The following is a 26,187-nucleotide window of genomic DNA, read 5'->3' on the forward strand; positions in this document are numbered from 1 at the left end:
AAACGGAATTTCACTGAAGCTGTAACTTTCATCCCAGAACATAGTTTAGGGGCCATTACTTCTTCAACTATAGTCCATTTTTCTTTCAATTGCAAACGTAACCAGTTTTTCAATGGTGTAATGGTTTAACATAGAAAACTTACCGTTGGCTCTAGATTCTAATCTATCACTCTGATTTGCAAACGGATTTCATTGAAGCTGTAACTTTCATCCCAGAACATAGTTTAGGGGCCATTACTTCTTCAACTATAGTCATTTTTCTTTCAATTGCAAACGTAACCAGTTTTTCAATGGTGTAATGGTTTAACATAGAAAACTTACCGTTGGCTCTAGATTCTAATCTATCACTCGATTTGCAAACGGATTTCACTGAAGCTGTAACTTTCATCCCAGAACATAGTTTAGGGGCCATTACTTCTTCAACTATAGTCATTTTTCTTTCAATTGCAAACGTAACCAGTTTTTCAATGGTGTAATGGTTTAACATAGAAAACTTACCGTTGGCTCTAGATTCTAATCTATCACTCCGATTTGCAAACGGATTTCACTGAAGCTGTAACTTTCATCCCAGAACATAGTTTAGGGGCCATTACTTCTTCAACTATAGTCATTTTTCTTTCAATTGCAAACGTAACCAGTTTTTCAATGGTGTAATGGTTTACATAGAAAACTTACCGTTGGCTCTAGATTCTAATCTATCACTCCGATTTGCAAACGGATTTCACTGAAGCTGTAACTTTCATCCCAGAACATAGTTTAGGGGCCATTACTTCTTCAACTATAGTCATTTTTCTTTCAATTGCAAACGTAACCAGTTTTTCAATGGTGTAATGGTTTAACATAGAAAACTTACCGTTGGCTCTAGATTCTAATCTATCACTCCGATTTGCAAACGGATTTCACTGAAGCTGTAACTTTCATCCCAGAACATAGTTTAGGGGCCATTACTTCTTCAACTATAGTCATTTTTCTTTCAATTGCAAACGTAACCAGTTTTTCAATGGTGTAATGGTTTAACATAGAAAACTTACCGTTGGCTCTAGATTCTAATCTATCACTCCGATTTGCAAACGGATTTCACTGAAGCTGTAACTTCATCCCAGAACATAGTTTAGGGGCCATTACTTCTTCAACTATAGTCATTTTTCTTTCAATTGCAAACGTAACCAGTTTTTCAATGGTGTAATGGTTTAACATAGAAAACTTACCGTTGGCTCTAGATTCTAATCTATCACTCCGATTTGCAAACGGATTTCACTGAAGCTGTAACTTTCATCCCAGAACATAGTTTAGGGGCCATTACTTCTTCAACTATAGTCATTTTTCTTTCAATTGCAAACGTAACCAGTTTTTCAATGGTGTAATGGTTTAACATAGAAAACTTACCGTTGGCTCTAGATTCTAATCTATCACTCCGATTTGCAAACGGATTTCACTGAAGCTGTAACTTTCATCCCAAAACATAGTTTAGGGGCCATTACTTCTTCAACTATAGTCATTTTTCTTTCAATTGCAAACGTAACCAGTTTTTCAATGGTGTAATGGTTTAACATAGAAAACTTACCGTTGGCTCTAGATTCTAATCTATCACTCCGATTTGCAAACGGATTTCACTGAAGCTGTAACTTTCATCCCAAAACATAGTTTAGGGGCCATTACTTCTTCAACTATAGTCATTTTTCTTTCAATTGCAAACGTAACCAGTTTTTCAATGGTGTAATGGTTTAACATAGAAAACTTACCGTTGGCTCTAGATTCTAATCTATCACTCCGATTTGCAAACGGATTTCACTGAAGCTGTAACTTTCATCCCAGAACATAGTTTAGGGGCCATTACTTCTTCAACTATAGTCATTTTTCTTTCAATATGCAAACGTAACCAGTTGTTCAATGGTGTAATGGTTTAACATAGAAAACTTACCGTTGGCTCTAGATTCTAATCTATCACTCCGATTTGCAAACGGATTTCACTGAAGCTGTAACTTTCATCCCAGAACATAGTTTAGGGGCCATTACTTCTTCAACTATAGTCATTTTTCTTTCAATTGCAAACGTAACCAGTTTTTCAATGGTGTAATGGTTTAACATAGAAAACTTACCGTTGGCTCTAGATTCTAATCTATCACTCCGATTTGCAAACGGATTTCACTGAAGCTGTAACTTTCATCCAGAACATAGTTTAGGGGCCATTACTTCTTCAACTATAGTCATTTTTCTTTCAATTGCAAACGTAACCAGTTTTTCAATGGTGTAATGGTTTAACATAGAAAACTTACCGTTAGCTCTAGATTCTAATCTATCACTCCGATTTGCAAACGGATTTCACTGAAGCTGTAACTTTCATCCCAGAACATAGTTTAGGGGCCATTACTTCTTCAACTATAGTCATTTTTCTTTCAATTGCAAACGTAACCAGTTTTTCAATGGTGTAATGGTTTAACATAGAAAACTTACCGTTGGCTCTAGATTCTAATCTATCACTCCGATTTGCAAACGGATTTCACTGAAGCTGTAACTTTCATCCCAGAACATAGTTTAGGGGCCATTACTTCTTCAACTATAGTCATTTTTCTTTCAATTGCAAACGTAACCAGTTTTTCAATGGTGTAATGGTTTAACATAGAAAACTTACCGTTGGCTCTAGATTCTAATCTATCACTCCGATTTGCAAACGGATTTCACTGAAGCTGTAACTTTCATCCAGAACATAGTTTAGGGGCCATTACTTCTTCAACTATAGTCATTTTTCTTTCAATTGCAAACGTAACCAGTTTTTCAATGGTGTAATGGTTTAACATAGAAAACTTACCGTTGGCTCTAGATTCTAATCTATCACTCCGATTTGCAAACGGATTTCACTGAAGCTGTAACTTTCATCCCAGAACATAGTTTAGGGCCATTACTTCTTCAACTATAGTCATTTTTCTTTCAATTGCAACGTAACCAGTTTTTCAATGGTGTAATGGTTTAACATAGAAAACTTACCGTTGGCTCTAGATTCTAATCTACTCACTCGATTTGCAAACGGATTTCACTGAAGCTGTAACTTTCATCCCAGAACATAGTTTAGGGGCCATTACTTCTTCAACTATAGTCATTTTTCTTTCAATTGCAAACGTAACCAGTTTTTCAATGGTGTAATGGTTTAACATAGAAAACTTACCGTTGGCTCTAGATTCTAATCTATCACTCCGATTTGCAAACGGATTTCACTGAAGCTGTAACTTTCATCCCAGAACATAGTTTAGGGGCCATTACTTCTTCAACTATAGTCATTTTTCTTTCAATTGCAAACGTAACCAGTTTTTCAATGGTGTAATGGTTTAACATAGAAAACTTACCGTTGGCTCTAGATTCTAATCTATCACTCCGATTTGCAAACGGATTTCACTGAAGCTGTAACTTTCATCCAGAACATAGTTTAGGGGCCATTACTTCTTCAACTATAGTCATTTTTCTTTCAATTGCAAACGTAACCAGTTGTTCAATGGTGTAATGGTTTAACATAGAAAACTTACCGTTGGCTCTAGATTCTAATCTATCACTCCGATTTGCAAACGGATTTCACTGAAGCTGTAACTTTCATCCCAGAACATAGTTTAGGGGCCATTACTTCTTCAACTATAGTCATTTTTCTTTCAATTGCAAACGTTATCAGTTTTTCAATGGTGTAATGGTTTAACATAGAAAACTTACAGTTGGCTCTAGATTCTAATCTATCACTCCGATTTGCAAACGGATTTCACTGAAGCTGTAACTTTCATCCCAGAACATAGTTTAGGGGCCATTACTTCTTCAACTATAGTCATTTTTCTTTCAATTGCAAACATAACCAGTTTTTCAATGGTGTAATGGTTTAACATAGAAAACTTACCGTTGGCTCTAGATTCTAATCTATCACTCCGATTTGCAAACGGATTTCACTGAAGCTGTAACTTTCATCCCAGAACATAGTTTAGGGGCCATTACTTCAACTATAGTCATTTTTCTTTCAATTGCAAACGTAACCAGTTTTTCAATGGTGTAATGGTTTAACATAGAAAACTTACCGTTGGCTCTAGATTCTAATCTATCACTCCGATTTGCAAACGGATTTAACTGAAGCTGTAACTTTCATCCCAGAACATAGTTTAGGGGCCATTACTTCTTCAACTATAGTCATTTTTCTTTCAATTGCAAACGTAACCAGTTTTTTCAATGGTGTAATGGTTTAACATAGAAAACTTACCGTTGGCTCTAGATTCTAATCTATCACTCCGATTTGCAAACGGATTTCACTGAAGCTGTAACTTTCATCCAGAACATAGTTTAGGGGCCATTACTTCTTCAACTATAGTCATTTTTCTTTCAATTGCAAACGTAACCAGTTTTTCAATGGTGTAATGGTTTAACATAGAAAACTTACCGTTGGCTCTAGATTCTAATCTATCACTCCGATTTGCAAACGGATTTCACTGAAGCTGTAACTTTCATCCCAGAACATAGTTTAGGGGCCATTACTTCTTCAACTATAGTCATTTTTCTTTCAATTGCAAACGTAACCAGTTTTTCAATGGTGTAATGGTTTAACATAGAAAACTTACCGTTGGCTCTAGATTCTAATCTATCACTCTGATTTGCAAACGGATTTCATTGAAGCTGTAACTTTCATCCCAGAACATAGTTTAGGGGCCATTACTTCTTCAACTATAGTCATTTTTCTTTCAATTGCAAACGTAACCAGTTTTTCAATGGTGTAATGGTTTAACATAGAAAACTTACCGTTGGCTCTAGATTCTAATCTATCACTCACGATTTGCAAACGGATTTCACTGAAGCTGTAACTTTCATCCCAGAACATAGTTTAGGGGCCATTACTTCTTCAACTATAGTCATTTTTCTTTCAATTGCAAACGTAACCAGTTTTTCAATGGTGTAATGGTTTAACATAGAAAACTTACCGTTGGCTCTAGATTCTAATCTATCACTCCGATTTGCAAACGGATTTCACTGAAGCTGTAACTTTCATCCAGAACATAGTTTAGGGGCCATTACTTCTTCAACTATAGTCATTTTTCTTTCAATTGCAAACGTTAACCAGTTTTTCAATGGTGTAATGGTTTAACATAGAAAACTTACAGTTGGCTCTAGATTCTAATCTATCACTCCGATTTGCAAACGGATTTCACTGAAGCTGTAACTTTCATCCCAGAACATAGTTTAGGGGCCATTACTTCTTCAACTATAGTCATTTTTCTTTCAATTGCAAACGTAACCAGTTTTTCAATGGTGTAATGGTTTAACATAGAAAACTTACCGTTGGCTCTAGATTCTAATCTATCACTCCGATTTGCAAACGGATTTCACTGAAGCTGTAACTTTCATCCCAGAACATAGTTTAGGGGGCCATTACTCTCAACTATAGTCATTTTTCTTTCAATTGCAAACGTAACCAGTTTTTCAATGGTGTAATGGTTTAACATAGAAAACTTACCGTTGGCTCTAGATTCTAATCTATCACTCCGATTTGCAAACGGATTTCACTGAAGCTGTAACTTTCATCCCAGAACATAGTTTAGGGGCCATTACTTCTTCAACTATAGTCATTTTTCTTTCAATTGCAAACGTAACCAGTTTTTCAATGGTGTAATGGTTTAACATAGAAAACTTACCGTTGGCTCTAGATTCTAATCTATCACTCCGATTTGCAAACGGATTTCACTGAAGCTGTAACTTCATCCCAGAACATAGTTTAGGGGCCATTACTTCTTCAACTATAGTCCATTTTTTCTTTCAATTGCAAACGTAACCAGTTTTTCAATGGTGTAATGGTTTTAACATAGAAAACTTACCGTTGGCTCTAGATTCTAATCTATCACTCCGATTTGCAAACGGATTTCACTGAAGCTGTAACTTTCATCCCAGAACATAGTTTAGGGGCCATTACTTCTTCAACTATAGTCATTTTTCTTTCAATTGCAAACGTAACCAGTTTTTCAATGGTGTAATGGTTTAACATAGAAAACTTACCGTTGGCTCTAGATTCTAATCTATCACTCTGATTTGCAAACGGATTTCATTGAAGCTGTAACTTTCATCCCAGAACATAGTTTAGGGGCCATTACTTCTTCAACTATAGTCATTTTTCTTTCAATTGCAAACGTAACCAGTTTTTCAATGGTGTAATGGTTTAACATAGAAAACTTACCGTTGGCTCTAGATTCTAATCTATCACTCCGATTTGCAAACGGATTTCACTGAAGCTGTAACTTTCATCCCAGAACATAGTTTTAGGGGCCATTACTTCTTCAACTATAGTCATTTTTCTTTCAATTGCAAACGTAACCAGTTTTTCAATGGTGTAATGGTTTAACATAGAAAACTTACCGTTGGCTCTAGATTCTAATCTATCACTCCGATTTGCAAACGGATTTCACTGAAGCTGTAACTTTCATCCCAGAACATAGTTTAGGGGCCATTACTTCTTCAACTATAGTCATTTTTCTTTCAATTGCAAACGTAACCAGTTTTTCAATGGTGTAATGGTTTAACATAGAAAACTTACCGTTGGCTCTAGATTCTAATCTATCACTCCGATTTGCAAACGGATTTCACTGAAGCTGTAACTTTCATCCCAGAACATAGTTTAGGGGCCATTACTTCTTCAACTATAGTCATTTTTCTTTCAATTGCAAACGTAACCAGTTTTTCAATGGTGTAATGGTTTAACATAGAAAACTTACCGTTGGCTCTAGATTCTAATCTATCACTCCGATTTGCAAACGGATTTCACTGAAGCTGTAACTTTCATCCCAGAACATAGTTTAGGGGCCATTACTTCTTCAACTATAGTCATTTTTCTTTCAATTGCAAACGTAACCAGTTTTTCAATGGTGTAATGGTTTAACATAGAAAACTTACCGTTGGCTCTAGATTCTAATCTATCACTCCGATTTGCAAACGGATTTCACTGAAGCTGTAACTTTCATCCCAGAACATAGTTTAGGGCCATTACTTCTTCAACTATAGTCATTTTTCTTTCAATTGCAAACGTAACCAGTTTTTCAATGGTGTAATGGTTTAACATAGAAAACTTACCGTTGGCTCTAGATTCTAATCTAATCACTCCGAATTGCAAACGGATTTCACTGAAGCTGTTACTTTCATCCCAGAACATAGTTTAGGGGCCATTACTTCTTCAACTATAGTCATTTTTCTTTCAATTGCAAACCTAACCAGTTTTTCAATGGTGTAATGGTTTAACATAGAAAACTTACCGTTGGCTCTAGATTCTAATCTATCACTCCGATTTGCAAACGGATTTCACTGAAGCTGTAACTTTCATCCCAAAACATAGTTTAGGGGCCATTACTTCTTCAACTATAGTCATTTTTCTTTCAATTGCAAACGTAACCAGTTTTTCAATGGTGTAATGGTTTAACATAGAAAACTTACCGTTGGCTCTAGATTCTAATCTATCACTCCGATTTGCAAACGGATTTCACTGAAGCTGTAACTTTCATCCCAAAACATAGTTTAGGGGCCATTACTTCTTCAACTATAGTCATTTTTCTTTCAATTGCAAACGTAACCAGTTTTTCAATGGTGTAATGGTTTAACATAGAAAACTTACCGTTGGCTCTAGATTCTAATCTATCACTCCGATTTGCAAACGGATTTCACTGAAGCTGTAACTTTCATCCCAGAACATAGTTTAGGGGCCATTACTTCTTCAACTATAGTCATTTTTCTTTCAATTGCAAACGTAACCAGTTGTTCAATGGTGTAATGGTTTAACATAGAAAACTTACCGTTGGCTCTAGATTCTAATCTATCACTCCGATTTGCAAACGGATTTCACTGAAGCTGTAACTTTCATCCCAGAACATAGTTTAGGGGCCATTACTTCTTCAACTATAGTCATTTTTCTTTCAATTGCAAACGTTATCAGTTTTTCAATGGTGTAATGGTTTAACATAGAAAACTTACAGTTGGCTCTAGATTCTAATCTATCACTCCGATTTGCAAACGGATTTCACTGAAGCTGTAACTTTCATCCCAGAACATAGTTTAGGGGCCATTACTTCTTCAACTATAGTCATTTTTCTTTCAATTGCAAACGTAACCAGTTTTTCAATGGTGTAATGGTTTAACATAGAAAACTTACCGTTAGCTCTAGATTCTAATCTATCACTCCGATTTGCAAACGGATTTCACTGAAGCTGTAACTTTCATCCCAGAACATAGTTTAGGGGCCATTACTTCAACTATAGTCATTTTTCTTTCAATTGCAAACGTAACCAGTTTTTCAATGGTGTAATGGTTTAACATAGAAAACTTACCGTTGGCTCTAGATTCTAATCTATCACTCCGATTTGCAAACGGATTTCACTGAAGCTGTAACTTTCATCCCAGAACATAGTTTAGGGGCCATTACTTCTTCAACTATAGTCATTTTTCTTTCAATTGCAAACGTAACCAGTTTTTCAATGGTGTAATGGTTTAACATAGAAAACTTACCGTTGGCTCTAGATTCTAATCTATCACTCCGATTTGCAAACGGATTTCACTGAAGCTGTAACTTTCATCCCAGAACATAGTTTAGGGGCCATTACTTCTTCAACTATAGTCATTTTTCTTTCAATTGCAAACGTAACCAGTTTTTCAATGGTGTAATGGTTTAACATAGAAAACTTACCGTTGGCTCTAGATTCTAATCTATCACTCCGATTTGCAAACGGATTTCACTGAAGCTGTAACTTTCATCCCAGAACATAGTTTAGGGGCCATTACTTCTTCAACTATAGTCATTTTTCTTTCAATTGCAAACGTAACCAGTTTTTCAATGGTGTAATGGTTTAACATAGAAAACTTACCGTTGGCTCTAGATTCTAATCTATCACTCTGATTTGCAAACGGATTTCATTGAAGCTGTAACTTTCATCCCAGAACATAGTTTAGGGGCCATTACTTCTTCAACTATAGTCATTTTTCTTTCAATTGCAAACGTAACCAGTTTTTCAATGGTGTAATGGTTTAACATAGAAAACTTACCGTTGGCTCTAGATTCTAATCTATCACTCCGATTTGCAAACGGATTTCACTGAAGCTGTAACTTTCATCCCAGAACATAGTTTAGGGGCCATTACTTCTTCAACTATAGTCATTTTTCTTTCAATTGCAAACGTAACCAGTTTTTCAATGGTGTAATGGTTTAACATAGAAAACTTACCGTTGGCTCTAGATTCTAATCTATCACTCCGATTTGCAAACGGATTTCACTGAAGCTGTAACTTTCATCCCAGAACATAGTTTAGGGGCCATTACTTCTTCAACTATAGTCATTTTTCTTTCAATTGCAAACGTAACCAGTTTTTCAATGGTGTAATGGTTTAACATAGAAAACTTACCGTTGGCTCTAGATTCTAATCTATCACTCCGATTTGCAAACGGATTTCACTGAAGCTGTAACTTTCATCCCAGAACATAGTTTAGGGGCCATTACTTCTTCAACTATAGTCATTTTTCTTTCAATTGCAAACGTAACCAGTTTTTCAATGGTGTAATGGTTTAACATAGAAAACTTACCGTTGGCTCTAGATTCTAATCTATCACTCCGATTTGCAAACGGATTTCACTGAAGCTGTAACTTTCATCCCAGAACATAGTTTAGGGGCCATTACTTCTTCAACTATAGTCATTTTTCTTTCAATTGCAAACGTAACCAGTTTTTCAATGGTGTAATGGTTTAACATAGAAAACTTACCGTTGGCTCTAGATTCTAATCTATCACTCCGATTTGCAAACGGATTTCACTGAAGCTGTAACTTTCATCCCAGAACATAGTTTAGGGGCCATTACTTCTTCAACTATAGTCATTTTTCTTTCAATTGCAAACGTAACCAGTTTTTCAATGGTGTAATGGTTTAACATAGAAAACTTACCGTTGGCTCTAGATTCTAATCTATCACTCCGATTTGCAAACGGATTTCACTGAAGCTGTTACTTTCATCCCAGAACATAGTTTAGGGGCCATTACTTCTTCAACTATAGTCATTTTTCTTTCAATTGCAAACCTAACCAGTTTTTCAATGGTGTAATGGTTTAACATAGAAAACTTACCGTTGGCTCTAGATTCTAATCTATCACTCCGATTTGCAAACGGATTTCACTGAAGCTGTAACTTTCATCCCAAAACATAGTTTAGGGGCCATTACTTCTTCAACTATAGTCATTTTTCTTTCAATTGCAAACGTAACCAGTTTTTCAATGGTGTAATGGTTTAACATAGAAAACTTACCGTTGGCTCTAGATTCTAATCTATCACTCCGATTTGCAAACGGATTTCACTGAAGCTGTAACTTTCATCCCAGAACATAGTTTAGGGGCCATTACTTCTTCAACTATAGTCATTTTTCTTTCAATTGCAAACGTAATCAGTTTTTCAATGGTGTAATGGTTTAACATAGAAAACTTACAGTTGGCTCTAGATTCTAATCTATCACTCCGATTTGCAAACGGATTTCACTGAAGCTGTAACTTTCATCCCAGAACATAGTTTAGGGGCCATTACTTCTTCAACTATAGTCATTTTTCTTTCAATTGCAAACGTAACCAGTTTTTCAATGGTGTAATGGTTTAACATAGAAAACTTACCGTTGGCTCTAGATTCTAATCTATCACTCCGATTTGCAAACGGATTTCACTGAAGCTGTAACTTTCATCCCAGAACATAGTTTAGGGGCCATTACTTCAACTATAGTCATTTTTCTTTCAATTGCAAACGTAACCAGTTTTTCAATTGTGTAATGGTTTAACATAGAAAACTTACCATTGGCTCTAGATTCTAATCTATCACTCCGATTTGCAAACGGATTTCACTGAAGCTGTAACTTTCATCCCAGAACATAGTTTAGGGGCCATTACTTCTTCAACTATAGTCATTTTTCTTTCAATTGCAAACGTAACCAGTTTTTCAATGGTGTAATGGTTTAACATAGAAAACTTACCGTTGGCTCTAGATTCTAATCTATCACTCCGATTTGCAAACGGATTTCACTGAAGCTGTAACTTTCATCCCAGAACATAGTTTAGGGGCCATTACTTCTTCAACTATAGTCATTTTTCTTTCAATTGCAAACGTAACCAGTTTTTCAATGGTGTAATGGTTTAACATAGAAAACTTACCGTTGGCTCTAGATTCTAATCTATCACTCCGATTTGCAAACGGATTTCACTGAAGCTGTAACTTTCATCCCAGAACATAGTTTAGGGGCCATTACTTCTTCAACTATAGTCATTTTTCTTTCAATTGCAAACGTAACCAGTTTTTCAATGGTGTAATGGTTTAACATAGAAAACTTACCGTTGGCTCTAGATTCTAATCTATCACTCTGATTTGCAAACGGATTTCATTGAAGCTGTAACTTTCATCCCAGAACATAGTTTAGGGGCCATTACTTCTTCAACTATAGTCATTTTTCTTTCAATTGCAAACGTAACCAGTTTTTCAATGGTGTAATGGTTTAACATAGAAAACTTACCGTTGGCTCTAGATTCTAATCTATCACTCCGATTTGCAAACGGATTTCACTGAAGCTGTAACTTTCATCCCAGAACATAGTTTAGGGGCCATTACTTCTTCAACTATAGTCATTTTTCTTTCAATTGCAAACGTAACCAGTTTTTCAATGGTGTAATGGTTTAACATAGAAAACTTACCGTTGGCTCTAGATTCTAATCTATCACTCCGATTTGCAAACGGATTTCACTGAAGCTGTAACTTTCATCCCAGAACATAGTTTAGGGGCCATTACTTCTTCAACTATAGTCATTTTTCTTTCAATTGCAAACGTAACCAGTTTTTCAATGGTGTAATGGTTTAACATAGAAAACTTACCGTTGGCTCTAGATTCTAATCTATCACTCCGATTTGCAAACGGATTTCACTGAAGCTGTAACTTTCATCCCAGAACATAGTTTAGGGGCCATTACTTCTTCAACTATAGTCATTTTTCTTTCAATTGCAAACGTAACCAGTTTTTCAATGGTGTAATGGTTTAACATAGAAAACTTACCGTTGGCTCTAGATTCTAATCTATCACTCCGATTTGCAAACGGATTTCACTGAAGCTGTAACTTTCATCCCAGAACATAGTTTAGGGGCCATTACTTCTTCAACTATAGTCATTTTTCTTTCAATTGCAAACGTAACCAGTTTTTCAATGGTGTAATGGTTTAACATAGAAAACTTACCGCTGGCTCTAGATTCTAATCTATCACTCCGATTTGCAAACGGATTTCACTGAAGCTGTAACTTTCATCCCAGAACATAGTTTAGGGGCCATTACTTCTTCAACTATAGTCATTTTTCTTTCAATTGCAAACGTAACCAGTTTTTCAATGGTGTAATGGTTTAACATAGAAAACTTACCGTTGGCTCTCGATTCTAATCTATCACTCCGATTTGCAAACGGATTTCACTGAAGCTGTAACTTTCATCCCAGAACATAGTTTAGGGGCCATTACTTCTTCAACTATAGTCATTTTTCTTTCAATTGCAAACGTAACCAGTTTTTCAATGGTGTAATGGTTTAACATAGAAAACTTACCGTTGGCTCTAGATTCTAATCTATCACTCCGATTTGCAAACGGATTTCACTGAAGCTGTAACTTTCATCCCAAAACATAGTTTAGGGGCCATTACTTCTTCAACTATAGTCATTTTTCTTTCAATTGCAAACGTAACCAGTTTTTCAATGGTGTAATGGTTTAACATAGAAAACTTACCGTTGGCTCTAGATTCTAATCTATCACTCCGATTTGCAAACGGATTTCACTGAAGCTGTAACTTTCATCCCAGAACATAGTTTAGGGGCCATTACTTCAACTATAGTCATTTTTCTTTCAATTGCAAACGTAACCAGTTTTTCAATGGTGTAATGGTTTAACATAGAAAACTTACCGTTGGCTCTAGATTCTAATCTATCACTCCGATTTGCAAACGGATTTCACTGAAACTGTAACTTTCATCCCAGAACATAGTTTAGGGGCCATTACTTCTTCAACTATAGTCATTTTTCTTTCAATTGCAAACATAACCAGTTTTTCAATGGTGTAATGGTTTAACATAGAAAACTTACCGTTGGCTCTAGATTCTAATCTATCACTCCGATTTGCAAACGGATTTCACTGAAGCTGTAACTTTCATCCCAGAACATAGTTTAGGGGCCATTACTTCTTCAACTATAGTCATTTTTCTTTCAATTGCAAACGTAACCAGTTTTTCAATGGTGTAATGGTTTAACATAGAAAACTTACCGTTGGCTCTAGATTCTAATCTATCACTCCGATTTGCAAACGGATTTCACTGAAGCTGTAACTTTCATCCCAGAACATAGTTTAGGGGCCATTACTTCTTCAACTATAGTCATTTTTCTTTCAATTGCAAACGTAACCAGTTTTTCAATGGTGTAATGGTTTAACATAGAAAACTTACCGTTGGCTCTAGATTCTAATCTATCACTCCCATTTGCAAACGGATTTCACTGAAGCTGTAACTTTCATCCCAGAACATAGTTTAGGGGCCATTACTTCTTCAACTATAGTCATTTTTCTTTCAATTGCAAACGTAACCAGTTTTTCAATGGTGTAATGGTTTAACATAGAAAACTTACCGTTGGCTCTAGATTCTAATCTATCACTCTGATTTGCAAACGGATTTCATTGAAGCTGTAACTTTCATCCCAGAACATAGTTTAGGGGCCATTACTTCTTCAACTATAGTCATTTTTCTTTCAATTGCAAACGTAACCAGTTTTTCAATGGTGTAATGGTTTAACATAGAAAACTTACCGTTGGCTCTAGATTCTAATCTATCACTCCGATTTGCAAATGGATTTCACTGAAGCTGTAACTTTCATCCCAGAACATAGTTTAGGGGCCATTACTTCTTCAACTATAGTCATTTTTCTTTCAATTGCAAACGTAACCAGTTTTTCAATGGTGTGATGGTTTAACATAGAAAACTTACCGTTGGCTCTAGATTCTAATCTATCACTCCGATTTGCAAACGGATTTCACTGAAGCTGTAACTTTCATCCCAGAACATAGTTTAGGGGCCATTACTTCTTCAACTATAGTCATTTTTCTTTCAATTGCAAACGTAACCAGTTTTTCAATGGTGTAATGGTTTAACATAGAAAACTTACCGTTGGCTCTAGATTCTAATCTATCACTCCGATTTGCAAACGGATTTCACTGAAGCTGTAACTTTCATCCCAGAACATAGTTTAGGGGCCATTACTTCAACTATAGTCATTTTCTTTCAATTGCAAACGTAACCAGTTTTTCAATGGTGTAATGGTTTAACATAGAAAACTTACCGTTGGCTCTAGATTCTAATCTATCACTCCGATTTGCAAACGGATTTCACTGAAGCTGTAACTTTCATCCCAGAACATAGTTTAGGGTCCATTACTTCTTCAACTATAGTCATTTTTCTTTCAATTGCAAACGTAACCAGTTTTTCAATGGTGTAATGGTTTAACATAGAAAACTTACCGTTGGCTCTAGATTCTAATCTATCACTCCGATTTGCAAACGGATTTCACTGAAGCTGTAACTTTCATCCCAGAACATAGTTTAGGGGCCATTACTTCTTCAACTATAGTCATTTTTCTTTCAATTGCAAACGTAACCAGTTTTTCAATGGTGTAATGGTTTAACATAGAAAACTTACCGTTGGCTCTAGATTCTAATCTATCACTCCGATTTGCAAACGGATTTCACTGAAGCTGTAACTTTCATCCCAGAACATAGTTTAGGGGCCATTACTTCTTCAACTATAGTCATTTTTCTTTCAATTGCAAACGTAACCAGTTTTTCAATGGTGTAATGGTTTAACATAGAAAACTTACCGTTGGCTCTAGATTCTAATCTATCACTCCCATTTGCAAACGGATTTCACTGAAGCTGTAACTTTCATCCCAGAACATAGTTTAGGGGCCATTACTTCTTCAACTATAGTCATTTTTCTTTCAATTGCAAACGTAACCAGTTTTTCAATGGTGTAATGGTTTAACATAGAAAACTTACCGTTGGCTCTAGATTCTAATCTATCACTCTGATTTGCAAACGGATTTCATTGAAGCTGTAACTTTCATCCCAGAACATAGTTTAGGGGCCATTACTTTTTCAACTATAGTCATTTTTCTTTCAATTGCAAACGTAACCAGTTTTTCAATGGTGTAATGGTTTAACATAGAAAACTTACCGTTGGCTCTAGATTCTAATCTATCACTCCGATTTGCAAATGGATTTCACTGAAGCTGTAACTTTCATCCCAGAACATAGTTTAGGGGCCATTACTTCTTCAACTATAGTCATTTTTCTTTCAATTGCAAACGTAACCAGTTTTTCAATGGTGTGATGGTTTAACATAGAAAACTTACCGTTGGCTCTAGATTCTAATCTATCACTCCGATTTGCAAACGGATTTCACTGAAGCTGTAACTTTCATCCCAGAACATAGTTTAGGGGCCATTACTTCTTCAACTATAGTCATTTTTCTTTCAATTGCAAACGTAACCAGTTTTTCAATGGTGTAATGGTTTAACATAGAAAACTTACCGTTGGCTCTAGATTCTAATCTATCACTCCGATTTGCAAACGGATTTCACTGAAGCTGTAACTTTCATCCCAGAACATAGTTTAGCGGCCATTACTTCTTCAACTATAGTCATTTTTCTTTCAATTGCAAACGTAACCAGTTTTTCAATGGTGTAATGGTTTAACATAGAAAACTTACCGTTGGCTCTCGATTCTAATCTATCACTCCGATTTGCAAACGGATTTCACTGAAGCTGTAACTTTCATCCCAGAACATAGTTTAGGGGCCATTACTTCTTCAACTATAGTCATTTTTCTTTCAATTGCAAACGTAACCAGTTTTTCAATGGTGTAATGGTTTAACATAGAAAACTTACCATTGGCTCTAGATTCTAATCTATCACTCCGATTTGCAAACGGATTTCACTGAAGCTGTAACTTTCATCCCAGAACATAGTTTAGGGGCCATTACTTCTTCAACTATAGTCATTTTTCTTTCAATTGCAAACGTAACCAGTTTTTCAATGGTGTAATGGTTTAACATAGAAAACTTACCGTTGGCTCTAGATTCTAATCTATCACTCCGATTTGCAAACGGATTTCACTGAAGCTGTAACTTTCATCCCAGAACATAGTTTAGGGGCCATTACTTCTTCAACTATAGTCATTTTTCTTTCAATTGCAAACGTAACCAGTTGTTCAATGGTGTAATGGTTTAACATAGAAAACTTACCGTTGGCTCTAGATTCTAATCTATCACTCCGATTTGCAAACGGATTTCACTGAAGCTGTAACTTTCATCCCAGAACATAGTTTAGGGGCCATTACTTCTTCAACTATAGTCATTTTTCTTTCAATTGCAAACGTAACCAGTTTTTCAATGGTGTAATGGTTTAACATAGAAAACTTACCGTTGGCTCTAGATTCTAATCTATCACTCCGATTTGCAAACGGATTTCACTGAAGCTGTAACTTTCATCCCAGAACATAGTTTAGGGGCCATTACTTCTTCAACTATAGTCATTTTTCTTTCAATTGCAAACGTAACCAGTTTTTCAATGGTGTAATGGTTTAACATAGAAAACTTACCGTTGGCTCTAGATTCTAATCTATCACTCCGATTTGCAAACGGATTTCACTGAAGCTGTAACTTTCATCCCAGAACATAGTTTAGGGGCCATTACTTCTTCAACTATAGTCATTTTTCTTTCAACTGCAAACGTAACCAGTTTTTCAATGGTGTAATGGTTTAACATAGAAAACTTACCGTTGGCTCTAGATTCTAATCTATCACTCCGATTTGCAAACGGATTTCACTGAAGCTGTAACTTTCATCCCAGAACATAGTTTAGGGGCCATTACTTCTTCAACTATAGTCATTTTTCTTTCAATTGCAAACATAACCAGTTTTTCAATGGTGTAATGGTTTAACATAGAAAATTTACCGTTGGCTCTAGATTCTAATCTATCACTCCGATTTGCAAACGGATTTCACTGAAGCTGTAACTTTCATCCCAGAACATAGTTTAGGGGCCATTACTTCTTCAACTATAGTCATTTTTCTTTCAATTGCAAACGTAACCAGTTTTTCAATGGTGTAATGGTTTAACATAGAAAACTTACCGTTGGCTCTAGATTCTAATCTATCACTCCCATTTGCAAACGGATTTCACTGAAGCTGTAACTTTCATCCCAGAACATAGTTTAGGGGCCATTACTTCTTCAACTATAGTCATTTTTCTTTCAATTGCAAACGTAACCAGTTTTTCAATGGTGTAATGGTTTAACATAGAAAACTTACCGTTGGCTCTAGATTCTAATCTATCACTCCGATTTGCAAACGGATTTCACTGAAGCTGTAACTTTCATCCCAGAACATAGTTTAGGGGCCATTACTTCTTCAACTATAGTCATTTTTCTTTCAATTGCAAACGTAACCAGTTGTTCAATGGTGTAATGGTTTAACATAGAAAACTTACCGTTGGCTCTAGATTCTAATCTATCACTCCGATTTGCAGACGGATTTCACTGAAGCTGTAACTTTCATCCCAGAACATAGTTTAGGGGCCATTACTTCTTCAACTATAGTCATTTTTCTTTCAATTGCAAACGTAACCAGTTTTTCAATGGTGTAATGGTTTAACATAGAAAACTTACCGTTGGCTCTAGATTCTAATCTATCACTCCGATTTGCAAACTGATTTCACTGAAGCTGTAACTTTCATCCCAGAACATAGTTTAGGGGCCATTACTTCTTCAACTATAGTCATTTTTCTTTCAATTGCAAACGTAATCAGTTTTTCAATGGTGTAATGGTTTAACATAGAAAACTTACAGTTGGCTCTAGCTTCTAATCTATCACTCCGATTTGCAAACGGATTTCACTGAAGCTGTAACTTTCATCCCAGAACATAGTTTAGGGGCCATTACTTCTTCAACTATAGTCATTTTTCTTTCAATTGCAAACGTAACCAGTTTTTCAATGGTGTAATGGTTTAACATAGAAAACTTACCGTTGGCTCTAGATTCTAATCTATCACTCCGATTTGCAAACGGATTTCACTGAAGCTGTAACTTTCATCCCAGAACATAGTTTAGGGGCCATTACTTCAACTATAGTCATTTTTCTTTCAATTGCAAACGTAACCAGTTTTTCAATGGTGTAATGGTTTAACATAGAAAACTTACCGTTGGCTCTAGATTCTAATCTATCACTCCGATTTGCAAACGGATTTCACTGAAGCTGTAACTTTCATCCCAGAACATAGTTTAGGGGCCATTACTTCTTCAACTATAGTCATTTTTCTTTCAATTGCAAACGTAACCAGTTTTTCAATGGTGTAATGGTTTAACATAGAAAACTTACCGTTGGCTCTAGATTCTAATCTATCACTCCGATTTGCAAACGGATTTCACTGAAGCTGTAACTTTCATCCCAGAACATAGTTTAGGGGCCATTACTTCTTCAACTATAGTCATTTTTCTTTCAATTGCAAACGTAACCAGTTTTTCAATGGTGTAATGGTTTAACATAGAAAACTTACCGTTGGCTCTAGATTCTAATCTATCACTCCGATTTGCAAACGGATTTCACTGAAGCTGTAACTTTCATCCCAGAACATAGTTTAGGGGCCATTACTTCTTCAACTATAGTCATTTTTCTTTCAATTGCAAACGTAACCAGTTTTTCAATGGTGTAATGGTTTAACATAGAAAACTTACCGTTGGCTCTAGATTCTAATCTATCACTCCGATTTGCAAACGGATTTCACTGAAGCTGTAACTTTCATCCCAGAACATAGTTTAGGGGCCATTACTTCTTCAACTATAGTCATTTTTCTTTCAATTGCAAACGTAACCAGTTTTTCAATGGTGTAATGGTTTAACATAGAAAACTTACCGTTGGCTCTAGATTCTAATCTATCACTCTGATTTGCAAACGGATTTCATTGAAGCTGTAACTTTCATCCCAGAACATAGTTTAGGGGCCATTACTTCTTCAACTATAGTCATTTTTCTTTCAATTGCAAACGTAACCAGTTTTTCAATGGTGTAATGGTTTAACATAGAAAACTTACCGTTGGCTCTAGATTCTAATCTATCACTCCGATTTGCAAACGGATTTCACTGAAGCTGTAACTTTCATCCCAGAACATAGTTTAGGGGCCATTACTTCTTCAACTATAGTCATTTTTCTTTCAATTGCAAACGTAACCAGTTTTTCAATGGTGTAATGGTTTAACATAGAAAACTTACCGTTGGCTCTAGATTCTAATCTATCACTCCGATTTGCAAACGGATTTCACTGAAGCTGTAACTTTCATCCCAGAACATAGTTTAGGGGCCATTACTTCTTCAACTATAGTCATTTTTCTTTCAATTGCAAACGTAACCAGTTTTTCAATGGTGTAATGGTTTAACATAGAAAACGTACCGTTGGCTCTAGATTCTAATCTATCACTCCGATTTGCAAACGGATTTCACTGAAGCTGTAACTTTCATCCCAGAACATAGTTTAGGGGCCATTACTTCTTCAACTATAGTCATTTTTCTTTCAATTGCAAACTTAACCAGTTGTTCAATGGTGTAATGGTTTAACATAGAAAACTTACCGTTGGCTCTAGATTCTAATCTATCACTCCGATTTGCAAACGGATTTCACTGAAGCTGTAACTTTCATCCCAGAACATAGTTTAGGGGCCATTACTTCTTCAACTATAGTCATTTTTCTTTCAATTGCAAACGTAACCAGTTTTTCAATGGTGTAATGGTTTAACATAGAAAACTTACCGTTGGCTCTAGATTCTAATCTATCACTCCGATTTGCAAACGGATTTCACTGAAGCTGTAACTTTCATCCCAGAACATAGTTTAGGGGCCATTACTTCTTCAACTATAGTCATTTTTCTTTCAATTGCAAACGTAACCAGTTTTTCAATGGTGTAATGGTTTAACATAGAAAACTTACCGTTGGCTCTCGATTCTAATCTATCACTCCGATTTGCAAACGGATTTCACTGAAGCTGTAACTTTCATCCCAGAACATAGTTTAGGGGCCATTACTTCTTCAACTATAGTCATTTTTCTTTCAATTGCAAACGTAACCAGTTTTTCAATGGTGTAATGGTTTAACATAGAAAACTTACCGTTGGCTCTAGATTCTAATCTATCACTCCGATTTGCAAACGGATTTCACTGAAGCTGTAACTTTCATCCCAGAACATAGTTTAGGGGCCATTGCTTCTTCAACTATAGTCATTTTTCTTTCAATTGCAAACGTAACCAGTTTTTCAATGGTGTAATGGTTTAACATAGAAAACTTACCGTTGGCTCTAGATTCTAATCTATCACTCCGATTTGCAAACGGATTTCACTGAAGCTGTAACTTTCATCCCAGAACATAGTTTAGGGGCCATTACTTCTTCAACTATAGTCATTTTTCTTTCAATTGCAAACGTAACCAGTTTTTCAATGGTGTAATGGTTTAACATAGAAAACTTACCGTTGGCTCTAGATTCTAATCTATCACTCCCATTTGCAAACGGATTTCACTGAAGCTGTAACTTTCATCCCAGAACATAGTTTAGGGGCCATTACTTCTTCAACTATAGTCATTTTTCTTTCAATTGCAAACGTAACCAGTTTTTCAATGGTGTAATGGTTTAACATAGAAAACTTACCGTTGGCTCTAGATTCTAATCTATCACTCCGATTTGCAAACGGATTTCACTGAAGCTGTAACTTTCATCCCAGAACATTGTTTAGGGGCCATTACTTCTTCAACTATAGTCATTTTTCTTTCAATTGCAAACGTAACCAGTTTTTCAATGGTGTAATGGTTTAACATAGAAAACTTACCGTTGGCTCTAGATTCTAATCTATCACTCCGATTTGCAAACGGATTTCACTGAAGCTGTAACTTTCATCCCAGAACATAGTTTAGGGGCCATTACTTCTTCAACTATAGTCATTTTTCTTTCAATTGCAAACGTAACCAGTTTTTCAATGGTGTAATGGTTTAACATAGAAAACTTACCGTTGGCTCTAGATTCTAATCTATCACTCCGATTTGCAAACGGATTTCACTGAAGCTGTAACTTTCATCCCAGAACATAGTTTAGGGGCCATTACTTCTTCAACTATAGTCATTTTTCTTTCAATTGCAAACGTAACCAGTTTTTCAATGGTGTAATGGTTTAACATAGAAAACTTACCGTTGGCTCTAGATTCTAATCTATCACTCCGATTTGCAAACGGATTTCACTGAAGCTGTAACTTTCATCCCAGAACATAGTTTAGGGGCCATTACTTCTTCAACTATAGTCATTTTTCTTTCGATTGCAAACGTAACCAGTTTTTCAATGGTGTAATGGTTTAACATAGATAACTTACCGTTGGCACTAGATTCTAATCTATCACTCCGATTTGCAAACGGATTTCACTGAAGCTGTAACTTTCATCCCAGAACATTGTTTAGGGGCCATTACTTCTTCAACTATAGTCATTTTTCTTTCAATTGCAAACGTAACCAGTTTTTCAATGGTGTAATGGTTTAACATAGAAAACTTACCGTTGGCTCTCGATTCTAATCTATCACTCCGATTTGCAAACGGATTTCACTGAAGCTGTAACTTTCATCCCAGAACATAGTTTAGGGGCCATTACTTCTTCAACTATAGTCATTTTTCTTTCAATTGCAAACGTAACCAGTTTTTCAATGGTGTAATGGTTTAACATAGAAAACTTACCGTTGGCTCTAGATTCTAATCTATCACTCCGATTTGCAAACGGATTTCACTGAAGCTGTAACTTTCATCCCAGAACATAGTTTAGGGGCCATTACTTCTTCAACTATAGTCATTTTTCTTTCAATTGCAAACGTAACCAGTTTTTCAATGGTGTAATGGTTTAACATAGAAAACTTACCGTTGGCTCTAGATTCTAATCTATCACTCCGATTTGCAAACGGATTTCACTGAAGCTGTAACTTTCATCCCAGAACATAGTTTAGGGGCCATTACTTCTTCAACTATAGTCATTTTTCTTTCAATTGCAAACGTAACCAGTTGTTCAATGGTGTAATGGTTTAACATAGAAAACTTACCGTTGGCTCTAGATTCTAATCTATCACTCCGATTTGCAAACGGATTTCACTGAAGCTGTAACTTTCATCCCAGAACATAGTTTAGGGGCCATTACTTCTTCAACTATAGTCATTTTTCTTTCAATTGCAAACGTAACCAGTTTTTCAATGGTGTAATGGTTTAACATAGAAAACTTACCGTTGGCTCTAGATTCTAATCTATCACTCCGATTTGCAAACGGATTTCACTGAAGCTGTAACTTTCATCCCAGAACATAGTTTAGGGGCCATTACTTCTTCAACTATAGTCATTTTTCTTTCAATTGCAAACGTAACCAGTTTTTCAATGGTGTAATGGTTTAACATAGAAAACTTACCGTTGGCTCTAGATTCTAATCTATCACTCCCATTTGCAAACGGATTTCACTGAAGCTGTAACTTTCATCCCAGAACAGAGTTTAGGGGCCATTACTTCTTCAACTATAGTCATTTTTCTTTCAATTGCAAACGTAACCAGTTTTTCAATGGTGTAATGGTTTAACATAGAAAACTTACCGTTGGCTCTAGATTCTAATCTATCACTCCGATTTGCAAACGGATTTCACTGAAGCTGTAACTTTCATCCCAGAACATAGTTTAGGGGCCATTACTTCTTCAACTATAGTCATTTTTCTTTCAATTGCAAACGTAACCAGTTTTTCAATGGTGTAATGGTTTAACATAGAAAACTTACCGTTGGCTCTAGATTCTAATCTATCACTCCCATTTGCAAACGGATTTCACTGAAGCTGTAACTTTCATCCCAGAACATAGTTTAGGGGCCATTACTTCTTCAACTATAGTCATTTTTCTTTCAATTGCAAACGTAACCAGTTTTTCAATGGTGTAATGGTTTAACATAGAAAACTTACCGTTGGCTCTAGATTCTAATCTATCACTCCGATTTGCAAACGGATTTCACTGAAGCTGTAACTTTCATCCCAGAACATAGTTTAGGGGCCATTACTTCTTCAACTATAGTCATTTTTCTTTCAATTGCAAACGTAACCAGTTTTTCAATGGTGTAATGGTTTAACATAGAAAACTTACCGTTGGCTCTAGATTCTAATCTATCACTCCGATTTGCAAACGGATTTCACTGAAGCTGTAACTTTCATCCCAGAACATAGTTTAGGGGCCATTACTTCTTCAACTATAGTCATTTTTCTTTCAATTGCAAACGTAACCAGTTTTTCAATGGTGTAATGGTTTAACATAGAAAACTTACCGTTGGCTCTAGATTCTAATCTATCACTCCGATTTGCAAACGGATTTCACTGAAGCTGTAACTTTCATCCCAGAACATAGTTTAGGGGCCATTACTTCTTCAACTATAGTCATTTTTCTTTCAATTGCAAACGTAACCAGTTTTTCAATGGTGTAATGGTTTAACATAGAAAACTTACCGTTGGCTCTAGATTCTAATCTATCACTCCGATTTGCAAACGGATTTCACTGAAGCTGTAACTTTCATCCCAGAACATAGTTTAGGGGCCATTACTTCTTCAACTATAGTCAATTTTCTTTCGATTGCAAACGTAACCAGTTTTTCAATGGTGTAATGGTTTAACATAGATAACTTACCGTTGGCTCTAGATTCTAATCTATCACTCCGATTTGCAAACGGATTTCACTGAAGCTGTAACTTTCATCCCAGAACATTGTTTAGGGGCCATTACTTCTTCAACTATAGTCATTTTTCTTTCAATTGCAAACGTAACCAGTTTTTCAATGGTGTAATGGTTTAACATAGAAAACTTACCGTTGGCTCTCGATTCTAATCTATCACTCCGATTTGCAAACGGATTTCACTGAAGCTGTAACTTTCATCCCAGAACATAGTTTAGGGGCCATTACTTCTTCAACTATAGTCATTTTTCTTTCAATTGCAAACGTAACCAGTTTTTCAATGGTGTAATGGTTTAACATAGAAAACTTACCGTTGGCTCTAGATTCTAATCTATCACTCCGATTTGCAAACGGATTTCACTGAAGCTGTAACTTTCATCCCAGAACATAGTTTAGGGGCCATTACTTCTTCAACTATAGTCATTTTTCTTTCAATTGCAAACGTAACCAGTTTTTCAATGGTGTAATGGTTTAACATAGAAAACTTACCGTTGGCTCTAGATTCTAATCTATCACTCCGATTTGCAAACGGATTTCACTGAAGCTGTAACTTTCATCCCAGAACATAGTTTAGGGGCCATTACTTCTTCAACTATAGTCATTTTTCTTTCAATTGCAAACGTAACCAGTTGTTCAATGGTGTAATGGTTTAACATAGAAAACTTACCGTTGGCTCTAGATTCTAATCTATCACTCCGATTTGCAAACGGATTTCACTGAAGCTGTAACTTTCATCCCAGAACATAGTTTAGGGGCCATTACTTCTTCAACTATAGTCATTTTTCTTTCAATTGCAAACGTAACCAGTTTTTCAATGGTGTAATGGTTTAACATAGAAAACTTACCGTTGGCTCTAGATTCTAATCTATCACTCCGATTTGCAAACGGATTTCACTGAAGCTGTAACTTTCATCCCAGAACATAGTTTAGGGGCCATTACTTCTTCAACTATAGTCATTTTTCTTTCAATTGCAAACGTAACCAGTTTTTCAATGGTGTAATGGTTTAACATAGAAAACTTACCGTTGGCTCTAGATTCTAATCTATCACTCCGATTTGCAAACGGATTTCACTGAAGCTGTAACTTTCATCCCAGAACATAGTTTAGGGGCCATTACTTCTTCAACTATAGTCATTTTTCTTTCAATTGCAAACGTAACCAGTTTTTCAATGGTGTAATGGTTTAACATAGAAAACTTACCGTTGGCTCTAGATTCTAATCTATCACTCCGATTTGCAAACGGATTTCACTGAAGCTGTAACTTTCATCCCAGAACATAGTTTAGGGGCCATTACTTCTTCAACTATAGTCATTTTTCTTTCAATTGCAAACGTAACCAGTTTTTCAATGGTGTAATGGTTTAACATAGAAAACTTACCGTTGGCTCTAGATTCTAATCTATCACTCCGATTTGCAAACGGATTTCACTGAAGCTGTAACTTTCATCCCAGAACATAGTTTAGGGGCCATTACTTCTTCAACTATAGTCATTTTTCTTTCAATTGCAAACGTAACTAGTTTTTCAATGGTGTAATGGTTTAACATAGAAAACTTACCGTTGGCTCTAGATTCTAATCTATCACTCCGATTTGCAAATGGATTTCACTGAAGCTGTAACTTTCATCCCAGAACATAGTTTAGGGGCCATTACTTCTTCAACTATAGTCATTTTTCTTTCAATTGCAAACATAACCAGTTGTTCAATGGTGTAATGGTTTAACATAGAAAACTTACCGTTGGCTCTAGATTCTAATCTATCACTCCGATTTGCAAACGGATTTCACTGAAGCTGTAACTTTCATCCCAGAACATAGTTTAGGGGCCATTACTTCTTCAACTATAGTCATTTTTCTTTCAATTGCAAACGTAACCAGTTTTTCAATGGTGTAATGGTTTAACATAGAAAACTTACCGTTGGCTCTAGATTCTAATCTATCACTCCCATTTGCAAACGGATTTCACTGAAGCTGTAACTTTCATCCCAGAACATAGTTTAGGGGCCATTACTTCTTCAACTATAGTCATTTTTCTTTCAATTGCAAACGTAACCAGTTTTTCAATGGTGTAATGGTTTAACATAGAAAACTTACCGTTGGCTCTAGATTCTAATCTATCACTCCGATTTGCAAACGGATTTAACTGAAGCTGTAACTTTCATCCCAGAACATAGTTTAGGGGCCATTACTTCTTCAACTATAGTCATTTTTCTTTCAATTGCAAACGTAACCAGTTTTTCAATGGTGTAATGGTTTAACATAGAAAACTTACCGTTGGCTCTAGATTCTAATCTATCACTCCGATTTGCAAACGGATTTCACTGAAGCTGTAACTTTCATTCCAAAACATA

This window comes from Hyperolius riggenbachi, chromosome 2, assembly GCF_040937935.1.
Source record: "Hyperolius riggenbachi isolate aHypRig1 chromosome 2, aHypRig1.pri, whole genome shotgun sequence".
NCBI lineage: Eukaryota > Metazoa > Chordata > Amphibia > Anura > Hyperoliidae > Hyperolius > Hyperolius riggenbachi.